At 49.1% G+C, this 12690-nt stretch overlaps 1 protein-coding gene across 4 annotated transcripts in view; it reads right to left on the minus strand.

The window, feature by feature from the left end:
* Positions 1-12568, minus strand: part of Orai2 (ORAI calcium release-activated calcium modulator 2) — a 23003-nt gene extending 10435 nt beyond the window's left edge. The window contains exons 1-3 of one of the 4 annotated variants that reach the window (XM_029563175.1): positions 11943-12568; positions 11695-11795; positions 6603-6685 (exon numbers count right to left, since the gene is read on the minus strand). The gene's annotated coding sequence lies outside the window, so the exon portion shown is untranslated. Of the gene's footprint in view, positions 1-5816; positions 5908-6602; positions 6686-11694 lie in introns of those variants that run through there. The other 3 variants (XM_029563176.1, XM_029563177.1, XM_008832289.3) reach the window with 3 other exon arrangements.
* Between the last annotated feature and the right edge of the window lie 122 nt (positions 12569-12690).

Consider the following 12690-nt stretch of genomic DNA (forward strand, 5'->3'; position numbering starts at 1 on the left):
TTCACCAGTCAAGGACTTTCTTTTCTCCCTACAGTTAAGAGTTATGCAATTTGGGAGTCTTTTAGATAGACCCACTGAAGGGGTACCCCAATTGCATCACCCTGCATCCCTGTTCAGCATAGAAGCCAGAGCAGTCTGCATCCCAATTCACCATCAGCAGTTTGGGTAACTTCTTCAGAGGACAGTGTGATAAGAATAAACAGCAACCTAAAATTTTTATAACCACTTTTGAAAGAGATGTATCTTTGCTCTGGAAACTGTTATTGAGTATATTAAAGGTGTAATGAAATGCTTCTTCTAAAAAATGTTTAAAATATTAAAAAAAAAGAATAAGAGGTAGAAATTATAGGAGGTAGGAATTGGCTAGGCAGTTAGGGTCAAAAGTCCCCAAAGAAAATAACCAGTTTGTTGGCTAAAAGTCAAAATGTCCTTGGACCTCTTAGCAACATACTCTGTTCCAAAGGCCCAAAGTGTTAAAGTATTTGGGAGCTTGTATCTAATCCTTAAAAGATTTTAGGGGTACCTCTTCAGAGGGGGGGATTTTAGAGTAGCCAAAAGCCCCATAAAAATAAATAAATCAAAGAAGAGGAGCACGTGACGTTATCAGGAAAAAGGGGTGGGGAGATATGGGAGGAGTTGGAGGGGAGGGAGTAGACGTAGATTTGATCAAAACACCTTATACTCATGTATGAAATTCTCAACAATTTTTTTAAAGTTAAAAAAATAAGCCAGGTGTGGTGGCGCATGCCTGTAGTCCCAGCACTTGGGAGGCAGAGGCAGGCGGATCTCTGTGAGTTCAAGGCCAGCCTGGTCTACATAGCAAATCCAGGCCAGCTAGGGCTACAGGGAGACCCTGCCTCAAATAGACCAAAAAAAAGAAATAAAAAAGAAATAAAAGATCTGTGACTCTAACCCCAAATCCCTGCTAATTCTAAGAGAGGACTGGCAGTCTGCTACAGTCTGCTCACTCACAGGCGGCCTGTGGTAGCCACCCGGGATCCAGCTCCAATTAATCTTCAGGACAAGCACTTTGTAGCTTGATAAGTATCAGACAAAAACTGTTGTGTTCAGACTCACCAGGCTCCAAGGAAAGTCTATCTAAGGCCACTGGAAAAACAGGCTAGCCAGGCATGGTGCTGCAGGCCTATCATCCCAGCACTTGGCGGAGGGGGGTGGGGGGGAGTATGACACGACACAGGGGGGACATGAATGACATGATGAATGACATGATGATGACACGAGGATGATCACAATGACTGAAGCACTAGAATTAAGAGTTCCAGAGGCTGGAGAGCTGGCTTAGCAGTTAAGATCATTGGTTGCTCTTGCAAAGGACCTGAGTTCCAGAGGATCCGATGCCCTCTTCTGGTATCCGTGGGCATTGCCACAATATGGTATACAATATGGGTGCACTTAACATACTGAGAAAGCAAGAGAGTGAATGCTAGTGAGATATCTCAGTGGGTAAAGGCACTTGCCCATTCCCCCCTCCCCCCACTAGCCTGATGACCTGAGTTCCATCCCCAGGACCTATGTGGTGGAAAGAAGGAGCAAGTTGTTCTCTAACCTAAACATGCTTACTGTGATACAGGTGTGCCTGTGCATGTGCACACATGCGCGCGCACACACGCATGTGCACACACACACATACACAACAAATAAAATGTAATTTTGAGAAAAGAGGGAGAAACAGATACGCAAAGAGAAAAACAGAGACAGAGAGACAAAGAGAGGAAACAGGACGGTACTGAAGGAAGCACCCCACTTAACCCACCCATGCCATTATCTACAAGAACCTAAAGGAAAGATGCAGGAAGTTGGGAAGGGCCTGTCATGCTTTCCTCTTTGTTCCTAGGCAGGCTGCAGAGCTTCAGTTATTCCTGGTCACCAAACAGGGTCCCTAGTTCTGTGTTCTTTTCTTCCACAAAACTAACAACTCCTTCCCTTCCTTCATTCCTTTCTTCTTCTTCCCCTTTCTTCTTCTCTTTCTTCCTCTCTCTGTCTTTCTCTCTCTTTCTTTTTTTTTTTTTTTTTTGAGACAGGGTCTCACTACATAGCCCTGGCAGAAATGGAACTCACTATGTAGACCAGGCTGGCCTCAAACTCACAAGATCTGCCTGCCTCTGCCTCTTGAGTGCTGGGACTAAAAGTGTGTGCCACCATGGCTGGCTTTGCTTTTTGTTTTTCTGAAACAGGGTCTTACTTTATGCAGCCCAGACTACCCTTGAACTGGTAATCCTCCTGCCTCTGCCTCCCGGGTGCTGGAATAACAGGCTTGCACAACCATCCCTGGCTTCTAGAGCTGTTTATGGTAATGCCAACTTGAGGACTTGGTGGCAAGTCACCCCACAGGCAGTCACCTCACAGTCCATCCTTACCCTTGGGGAGAATTCAGACAAGTAAATTCTCAGCTTCTCGCTCACTGTTCGTGAATTAGCTCCAAATAACTAAACATGTCATAATTTGGAAGTGACTTTTTCTTTTCTGCCCCCTCCCCCATGCAGCAAAGAACTGAACCTGAGGTCTGATGGAAACAGTACACAAGGAGAGTTGAAGTAGAGTCCCCCAGTGAGGGCTGGGGTGTGGCTCAGTGGTAGAGTGTAGGAATGACTTTTACAATACCAATATAATCTGGACTAAAGACTTCGACTTAACTTTGTAACAAAAAAGTTACTGTTTATAATGTAAACAGGCTCACTGAGCCATGTATTCCTCTTATGACCTGGGCATAGGACCTTAATCCTTGAGGACCCCTCCTTGCCCTCCACCCAAGATAGTATATGGATGTTTTCATGTCAAAGCCCTGAAAGCAGTGTGCTTTCCTCATTGCAAACAATGAAAGAAATTGAGTGTGTGTGATATTCTAGGTCTAGGGATCAAAGGACAAGATTCTCTGATAAGAGATGGGTGGGTCCTGACTTCTACTTCCCCACTGCATGCTAGAGAACACTGTTTCAGTAAAAGAACTGAGATCCCTTGCTTGGGAGCACAGTTCTGAGAGAAATCTGAAGGGATAGGTGCTCAGCAGTTTCGGTTCGCTCGTCACTTTAAAATAGCTGCTAAGAGTGAGGCTGTCTCATCAAACACTGCCATAATGGGACTTAGATACACCACAGTAGAGCACTTGCCTAGAATTACTCCTCACTAGGGTGGTGGCTCAGAGGTAGAAGTTTTGCTTAGCTATAGGTTGGATCTCTAGCACTGCATACAAATGGATGTAGTGGCACACACCTGTAATCCAATCACTGGGAAGATGGAGGCAGGAGAATTAGGAGTCAAGATCATCCTGGGCTACAGGATGTCTCAAAAAACAAAACAATAATCTCAGCACTTGGGAGGCAGAGACAGGCAGATCACTGTGAGATCAAGGTCAGCCTGGTCTCCATAGTGAGTTTCAGGACAGCTGGGGCTACAGCGAGACCCTGTCTCAATAAAAACAAACAATAAACAAACAAAAAAGAAAGCTAAAAAAAAAGTACAAGAGAAAGAATCTCCACCATCAAAGAACTCCTTTCCCAGTGGAGGGAGAATCTCTACCTTCAAAGAACTCCTTACCCATTGGAGGGAGCCAGACAAGTGGTGGGGTCTGGGAGTGGGGGAGGGGAACGGGAGACAGGATGGGACACAACGTGGATGGACGGGACATGGACAGATGATGACTCATACTCAGTTAGCTGTTGTAGTAGACAGGGAGGACGCAAGAGAGGGTTGGATACCTGTCCCTGTAGCCTACACCAAGGAGCACAGTTAGGGGGTGCAGACAACCTTCCTGCCCATCCTCTAGAGAATGAGGGCCTTCTTGGATACAGAAGACAGATTCTCCAGGGACTGGAGAGATGGCTCAGTGGTTAAGAGAACTAGCTACTCTTGCAGATGACCCAAGTTCAGTTCCCAGTACTCAAATAAGACAGCTCACAACCACCTATAACTCCAGCTCCAGAGGTTCCAATACCCTCTTGTGGCCTCTACAGGCACCTGCACTCACATGCACATACCCCTCCCAAACATATAACATTATTAAAAATAAAAATAAAATCAGATCTGGCATGTGTCACACACCTTTAATCCCAGCACTTGGGAGGCAGAGGCAAGGGGATGGATCTCTGTGAGTTCAAGGCCAGCCTGATCTACATAGCAAGTTCCAGTCCAGCTGAGGCTACAGGAAAGCCCCATCTCAAAAAGACCAAATAAGGGGCTGGAGAGACGGCTCAGTGGTTAAGAACACTGGTTGTTCTTGCAGAAGACCCAGGTTCAAATCCCAGCACCCACATGACAGCTAACAACTGTCCCAGGGGATATGACAACTTCTTCTGACCTCTGCAGGCATTGCACAACACGTGTGCACTTACCTACATGCAGGCAATACATGCATACACATAAAATAAAAATTAAATCATAAAAAAAAACCCAAAACCAGGCCTTCCACCCAAGACAAGATGCTGCCCACATGGAGGGTTCTGAGATACAGGAAACCCAAGTAACGTGTAGAAAGGCTCTCATTCTCCAGAGGATGGGCAGGAAGGCTGGTTGCCTGGAAGACAAGGAGATGTGGGTAGAAGGCTCATGGAGCCTGGGGCAGCAGTACAGGGCCTGTTGGGGACAGGCAGCTGGGCTGTGCTGCTTTCTCCAGCTGTGCCAGGACATGGGGGACAGGAGTTGGTGACAGGTGATAGGAAAACAGTCAGATAGCACTGGGTCTCTCTGGGCTGTGAAGTGGCTTGTGGACTCAGTGGATGGGGAGGCTGGGAGGGCTGGGCAGCAGTCAGAGGAGGTGAAGACAGATACCCAGGGGAGCACAAATGAGCCAGGCCTCTGGGGCTCCAGTATGCATGGAAAGGATGAGGTCTGGGGATGACTGAGCTTAGAGTATGCTGAGAGCCTACACTGACTAGAGCTGAGCATGAAGGGCTGTCCTCTGCCTTGTGTTGGGTCTTCAGACAGGCCTGCATATGGTTCCAGTGTGACTAACCCAGGAAGGTTCAAATCCTTTTGTGTTTGTTGTTTTTGAAACATGGTTTCCTTGTAGCCCCAGCTGGCCTGGAACTCACTATGTGGCCCAGGCTGGCCTGGAACTCAGGATCCTCCTACCTCAGTCTCCAGAGATTACAGGCACTAGTCATAAGTCCCTGCTTCAAATTCGTCCTTTACACACTCATTGCCTATCTTTTGCCAGCATGTGCCCCTGGGGGGAAAGGCTGAGTTTCTCATACTGCAAGCTGGGGCAGAGGGGGTGGGGTAAGAGAGAGAAGATGGAGCCCAAATGTTTGAGAGGAGCACAGGCTCCAAGGGATATTGGGCAGACTGATTTTTTAATATTTTTGTTTTTTTAATAAGGAGCAGTTATAGAGATGAGGTCTTATGAGACTGTTCGGCCAGCCACGCTCAAGCTTGTTTTAAACAGTTCCAGGGAGCAGGTTTTGGAATCTGCCTGTTTTGATTTCCTCTAAACATCTAAGCCGAAGGAAATGCTTCTTGTTACCCACGCGCGTGGGAAGGGGCAGCGTGTCCCTTGTCCTAGGAAAGTCCCTGCAACTGCAGGGCCCGGAATCGGCCGGCAGCCCCAGCCTCCGAATCCTCTGATGCTGCACCGCACCAGCGAGATTGGGGTCACCTGGCCGCCCCCCAACCGCTCAGCCGTTCTGTCCTCTTTCTTGTCCATCCCAACCGTGCATAGGCTTGTCTCCTCCCAGTTCAGAGTCCCTATCCAATTCCTAATGCCACACCACCCCGCCCCTCCTCCCCCGTGGGAAGGGACCCTCTCCCGTCCCCTCCTGCGACCCAGAGAGGGATGGACCGACCCGCGGCAGAACACTCACCCGGGCTGCCCAGGCGGCTGCCCCCGGCTTGGATCCCGGCTCCCTGCAGGCGTCGGTCTCCGCCCGGCCTGGGCGCATAGGACTGCCCGCCCCCCCCTTCCGCCTGCAGCCGCTGCCTAGGCAACGCCGCGCCGTCACGTGACCCTCCAACCACCACCACCACCACCCCACCCCCAGCCCCGCCTCAGGCCACGTGACCCGCAGAACCGGGTGCGGACGCGCCCCTCCTCCAAAATCTAGGGGGTTCCTCGCTCCATTAAGGTCCCCCATGGGACCGGAGGTGCGTGGGTAGGAGCAGCAGGGTGGCCTTGCTGGGATGCCCAGCATCTGTCCTCGGAGGCGTGGGCCAGGGCATGAGCATCGCAGGGTGAGGAAAGGGGTGCCAAGGGCGGCTATGCCCGACCACACTCGTTTGTCCAGGGTGTGCAGTTGGCATCATGCACAGCTCTGTCACCTAGATGGCTCCTGGCTCCAGCAAGACCGCGGGAGCCAAAACTGCGCCTTATACCAGCACGCTGCAAGGGGACATGCGTCCAGACCGCCTTACAGGGCACTTGGGGAGATTTCTGTTCTGCCAGTTGGGGCACGCCCTTCCACTCCTTGCCTCAGCCACCCCCTCACTCTTGCTGGTGAACTCTGTGGTTTTACAACCAGATAGTCAAACAGGAACCGTCTTAGCAGGAAGTTCACATAAATAACCCAGAGAAGATAGAGGGGTTCCTACCAGTCCTCCCTTCCTTCGCTCCCACCTCCCGATGCCACACAGCCGGAGTCCTCCCTACGTACCTGGTTAGGCTTCTGTTGTAGTGGCCTACATAGGATTTTTTTTCCCCACCTGTCACAATGGCATTGGAGCGTGACACATTTACCTAAACGAGAGAAAAAAATTCCACTCCTGTCCAAAAGTTTTCTGACAATTGGAAATGTGGTGATGTTGCCAAAATCAGTTTAGACTTGAGTAGGTGAACCCCTTACAGGATCACAAGGTGCCTTTAATCCCAGAGGATATTTAAAGCAATTTCTCCTTCCTGGCAATTTCTCCTTCCTGGTTCTCCCCACCTGGCAGGTTAGGCTCTAACAATGGGCCTAAGGAAATACAAGATCTGAAGTCTAAGGACTGTCCTACACCACAGATAGGCTGGAGGGAAGACAGCATTTGAACCTGAACTTCAGGGAGCAGAGCTGTGGCAAGACAAAGGGATGGAGGCAGGGTGGGGGGATGGGGGGGGTAGGGGGGGGGAGCTGGCTTTAAAACTTAACTTTAAAACATGAAGATGCACGCGGGCGTGGTGGCGCAGGCCTTTAATCCCACTAGTCTACATAGCAAGTTCCAGGACAGCTGGGGCTACAGGGAGACCCTGTCTCAAAAGACAAAAAAAACAAAGAACAACAACAAAAAAAAAAACCCACAAAAAACCAGGAAGATGCTTGGTAAGCACACTTACATCATTAATATTCTTTCAGCAAAGGGGTTTTGTTTATTACAGTATCATTAGGAAGCCTGGTTTGGGACTCTATTGAGGCTTCTCCACCCCTAGCACAATTATCCAGCATGCCTGGGCAAAAAAAAATGTCAGCTGTAATTGCCAGTCCTTTGCGGAACCACTTTCCTAACCAAACACAGGCAACTGCAGTTAGAGTTATTTGGTTTTCTTTGCCTTTGGAATGACTGAAAGAAGCCATGGTGGCAGGTTGAGAGGAGGGTCACTTTTCAGAGTCCCAGGGAGCTGACTGGGGGTTCACCAGAGGGAAGGAGGTTCAAGTCATGATACAGGGTCTCTTGGAAGGTTGGCATGTAGTCTGGGCTGTCTGCTCTAAAGTGGCTGGTCTTGGCTAGTTACTTTCATCTTTGGGGGGGGGGACTGTTATATTTCACTTATTTATGTATGTGAGCACGTGTGCCATGGCATACATGTGGCAGTCAGAGGACAACTTGCAGGAGTCCTCTTTCTACCAAGATAGCCCCTTGTTACTTCCTTTTCTAAGGCCTCAGCTAGCTAGTCTTGAAGATGCACATATTGAGGGTTTTCAGCACATACAGACTCCCTTGATGGACCCTGGTCCTTGCTTTTCTCATAACCTCTGGTCTTATGATAGAGCATGGTCTCATAGTTGGTGTGGCCAGTGTCCAGTTCCCTGGTACCTCACTCTCTCCCCCTGGCCTAGCCTAGGCTTCCTGTAGCAGCTCTTCTGTTAATGTCAAGCATCCCACTGCATTAATTAGCTTTCTGTCACTATAACAAAATGCCTGAAGCTACTTAAAGATGTTGATTTTGGCTTACACTTTTGGAAACAGAGGGGCCTAGGCTCTGGTCGGGGAGCTCCAATGGACCACATCATATGGTGGCAACATCTACCCATTTCTGCTGTGGTTTCTCTCCCTCTCCTTATAAAGCCAAGGTTTCAATCATGGTGGCCCCACCCTGATGAGCTAATCTTGTTCTAAAGGGCCCACCTCTGAACACACAGGCAGATTAGGTTCCGGATCTCCTCTTAATGCTATTAAGATTTGGGGGATTAAACTCCTGCTTGAATGGTGATGGGAGGGGCAACCATCACTCTGACCTTTCTTGTTCACTTCACAGCCCTCCAGTCCTCTTCCTGGATCTTGCTGAGACACACCTTTCTCACCAAGCTTCCTCCCTTACTGCCTGGAGCCCTTCCGTCCATCCCTCCTTCCTTAATCTCTGGCCACCACCTTTTGCCACCTTATATGAGGCCACGCCCTCAACAGTCCCCTGGCACTGTGCTGCCAAACAAGAAGGTATTTCAGTGATGATGACGTGATTTTTTTTTTTTTTACGATAGGTTCTCAAACTTGCTATGTACTGAAAGATTGCAGGTGTACCACACCAGGTTTATGCAGTGCTGGGGATGGAACCCAGGGCTTCATGCATATGAGGTAAGTACTTTACCCAATGAGCCACAGACTCTTTTGTATTCTTGTGGTTTTTCTTTGGATTTTGAAATTTTCTTTTGTGTCTTTTTGAGATCAGGGTCTCCCTGTAGCCCCAGCTAGCCTGGAACTTGCTATGTAGACCAGGCTGGCCTCAAACTCAAGAGATCCTCCTGCTTCTGCCTCCCAACTGCTGGGATTAAAGGCATGAGTTTGTTTTTAAGATGTATTTTTAATTGTTTATGTGTACCTAAGTGCAGTACATGCAGAGGCCAGAAGAGGAAGGCACATCCCCTGGAGCTGGAATTACAGATGGTTGTAAACTGCCTGACATGGGTGCTGGTAGCCAAACTCAGGTCTTCTGGAAGAGTAGTGTGTGCTCTTAATCTCATACCATCTCTCCAGCCCCTAGATATGGGTGTTTTATTTTTGATACAGGGTCTTCCTGTAGCCCCAGCTGGCCTGGGACTATGTAAATCAGGCTGGCTTCAATCTGAGAGAAATCCACCCCCCAAGTGCTGGGACTAAAGGTGTATACCACCATGCCTGGTTAGGTGTGGGTGTTTCCTGGTGCTCTGGTTCCACCCTGACTGGTCTCACTTGATTCACTGTTTCAAGATGAGGACAGCCTGAGGACCCCCCAAGCAACCTTTCCAGTCTGGGTCTCTCTTCCCACCCTGGGAGATACCTGTACATTGGAACCTGCCCATGGCTGAACCTGTCATCTTTCCTTCACATACCTTCCCTGTGTCCTGGGATACCTGTTACCTTGTCTATCCAGCTATGACACCACAACCCATTTCTGTGTGTGGCACACACCCATGGAAGCCAGAAGGGGGTGCTGGATCCCCTGGAGCTGGACTTACAGGCAGCTGTGCTGGGGACCAAACTTCAGTCCTTTGCAAGAGCAGCAAACACTAACTGCATTACTGTGATCTCACTTCCTACCTGGCCCCCTCCTGTCCACACGCCAAGCATGCTGTGAAAGAGCCTCTCTCAAAGCCCTGTCAGAAACCCATATAGCACACAGTGTTACTCTGCTAGGGCCAGAGCTGCAGCTGTGGCAAGGCAAGGCCTGTATCCTGCTCTCCCCCATGTCAAGCACCTGGCAGTGGCTCAGGAACCCTGAGCTGAGCACTTGGTCTGTGTTCAGTAAACATTTACTACATTCCATGGAATAAGGAAGCTGAAAAGGGCCTCTCTGGACTTGCTCCAGGTTGATTTCTAAGTGTTCTCTTTATGGAAATTACATGCTAATATATGGTAATTGCAGCTCACTTTCATGTAGGATGTCAAAAAGTAAACAGAAATTAACTCCCAAAGAGGAGAAAGAAAAAGTCTGCTCAGTTCCAGGGCTGTGAGGGAAACAGTTTCTGTGCAGCCTCCTTCAGTGCAGCCTTGAGAAGCAACCCTTTGAGGAATGCAGGGTTGGGTCCTTTGAGTCTTGACCACATCTCCAAAAGCTGATGGTCACACTGCCTTGTTCAGTGTGTTCTGCCTGAAGGCACCTTATCTTTTATTGTGTGTGTACACATGTGTGTGTGTGCCTGTCACAGTATGTGTGTGGAGGCCAGAGGACAACTTGCGGGGTCAGTTCTCTCCTAACCCCACACGGGTTCTGGTGAGCGAACTCCGGTTGTCAGGTGTGGTAGCAAGCACCTCTACCCGCTGAGCCACCTTGCTGGTCCCCCTTATCTATTTTACCGCTGATTATAAAACACTAGCTTAGAGCCAGGAGCAGTTCTGTGCTCAAAGCTCATCTAAGACATTTCCCACACTGGGCATGCCCCAGGTCTCCTGTGCTTAGGAACACTACACATAACCCTAGCATGAAACATGTTTTAAACAGCAGCACTACCAAAAGAAAGCAAGACACAGAATACTGGCCATTAAGTAGACTGTTGGAAGGAGGACCCTCAAACAGTATGAATTGAACACAGGAACATAGCTGACTCCTCCACCCTCAGCCAGGAACATGTGTGGATGGACAGTCACTCAACCTTCCTGATCCCTTATGCATCTCTGTAAATGTCTATAGAAGGAATTCAAATATGGAGTTAGGGGTTGTAAACAGATTTTAATAGACACGTGAATTCACAAGTATGGAATCCATGAGTAATGAGGGTTGGCTGCACTTAAATCTATTTTCTGGGGGTTGGCTCAATGGGTAAGAACACCTGCTGTGCAAGCATGAGGACCTGAGTTCAAACCCCCAGCATCCAAGTAAAAAGATGGGTGTAGGGGCTAGAAAAATGGCTCAGCAGTTAAGAGCACTGGCTGTTCTTCCAGAGAACCCTAGTTTGGTTCCCAGCACCCACAAGAGCATTGACTGCTCTTCCAGAGAACCCTAGTTTGGTTCCCAGCACCCACATGGCAGCTAACTACTGTCAGTAACTCTAGTTTCAGGGATCTAACACGCTCTTCTACACTTTGCAGGCACTGTGTGCATGTCGTACACTTATATACATGCAGGCAAAACACTCATACAATAGTCAAATTTAAAAAGAAATTTTTTCAGCGGATGTGGCTGTGCATGTCAGCACTGCAGAGAGAAGAGGGGTTGCTGGCTGCCAGCCTACCTCCTGGTTCAGCAGGAAACCCTGTGTCAAGGGAACAAGGCAGAGCATGACAGAGCAGGACACCTGATGTCCCCCTCTAGCCTCCAGGAATGCATATGTCCAGGTTCAGGCACCACACTTCACATCCGCACAAAAGAAATCTATTATGAACCATTATCACTCACTCACACTGGACCCCCCCACCCCCACCCCACGCTACCTGTAGCCTCTCCCCAGGACACTGTAGCCATGGCAGTCCTCGTGACACTGGCTGGGTTCAAATCTCTACTCTAGCACTCACTTGTAGAGAGAAACCTTGTTTGGGAAACTCCATAAGAAATCTAACAGAAGGACAAAGAATGTTCTTCAACAAATGCCCAGGCTGACACAATGAGCTCAGCATGTTGGGCGGGTGAAGGCATACCTTTATACCTTGTAGGTGACCAGGATCCTCATACACAAGGTTCGTTCCCTCCCGAGATCAGGCGAGACTGGGCGAGTTCAAGGTGGGATGGTCGCAGACGCCTGAGGTTTTTTGAGACAAGAAGTTACACTATATCTGGCCTGGGGTTCAGTTCCAGACTTCTCTCCACCCATAAGCCCTTAGTGAGGGCATTACTTCATGACCCCCCGTCATTGTGGCTTTGGGGGGAGTCTGGCAGTATCACCTACCCGCCTCAGTGACGCCATCTAATTGCTCCATTTCCACAAACAAATAACAGCCTAAAGATAGACAAGTCAGCTGAGGTGCTGATAACCCCTTTGCAGAGGCTTCACCCTCTCAGCAGCCAGCCTGGGGTCCCTTCCTTTAGTCATTCTCAAGCTGGACACACGCTGAATGTCTCTCAGCCCTCGTCCAGGCAAACTGGCAGAGATAGGAAGGGACTTGTCTACAGCTGATGTAGCACAAGCAGGGGCTGGACTGAGTGAGGCTTCGGGGCCCAGCTCTGCCCTCAGTAGCTTCCATGGAGCAGGAGGGAAGGCTCACAAGGTCTGGGATACAGGTTTAAACTAGGATAGATGACACACAGGTGACCGGAGCTAAAAACAAATCACAAAACCATACAGCCAGCCCCAACACAGACTTCCCAACACTTGGCCAGGCTGTGTGCTTAGGGGAGTGGACTCTTCATTTTAGCTTTCCAGGAATGAAGAGTCCCTGTGACTTTAACTTCTGGGACAGAAGCTAGCACAGTCACATGGCTCAGAGTGGGGCCAGGGAATCTGTGCCACAGAAGTAAAAGGGGAGTCATTTTTTTCAGCGGTGTTGCCACTGTCATGTGCCCGTGTTCTGGTACATAACCCACCACTCACATTCATACAAGCAAACCCTAATGAAATGCAGCGGGTCACGCATGCACCATGAAAGCAGGAGGGTGATTTGTTGAGGATAAGGGGTTCAGTGGGAGTGGGGAAAGAG

This window comes from Nannospalax galili, unplaced genomic scaffold (assembly GCF_000622305.1).
Source record: "Nannospalax galili isolate Female #2095 unplaced genomic scaffold, S.galili_v1.0 scaffold675, whole genome shotgun sequence".
Taxonomy (NCBI): domain Eukaryota; kingdom Metazoa; phylum Chordata; class Mammalia; order Rodentia; family Spalacidae; genus Nannospalax; species Nannospalax galili.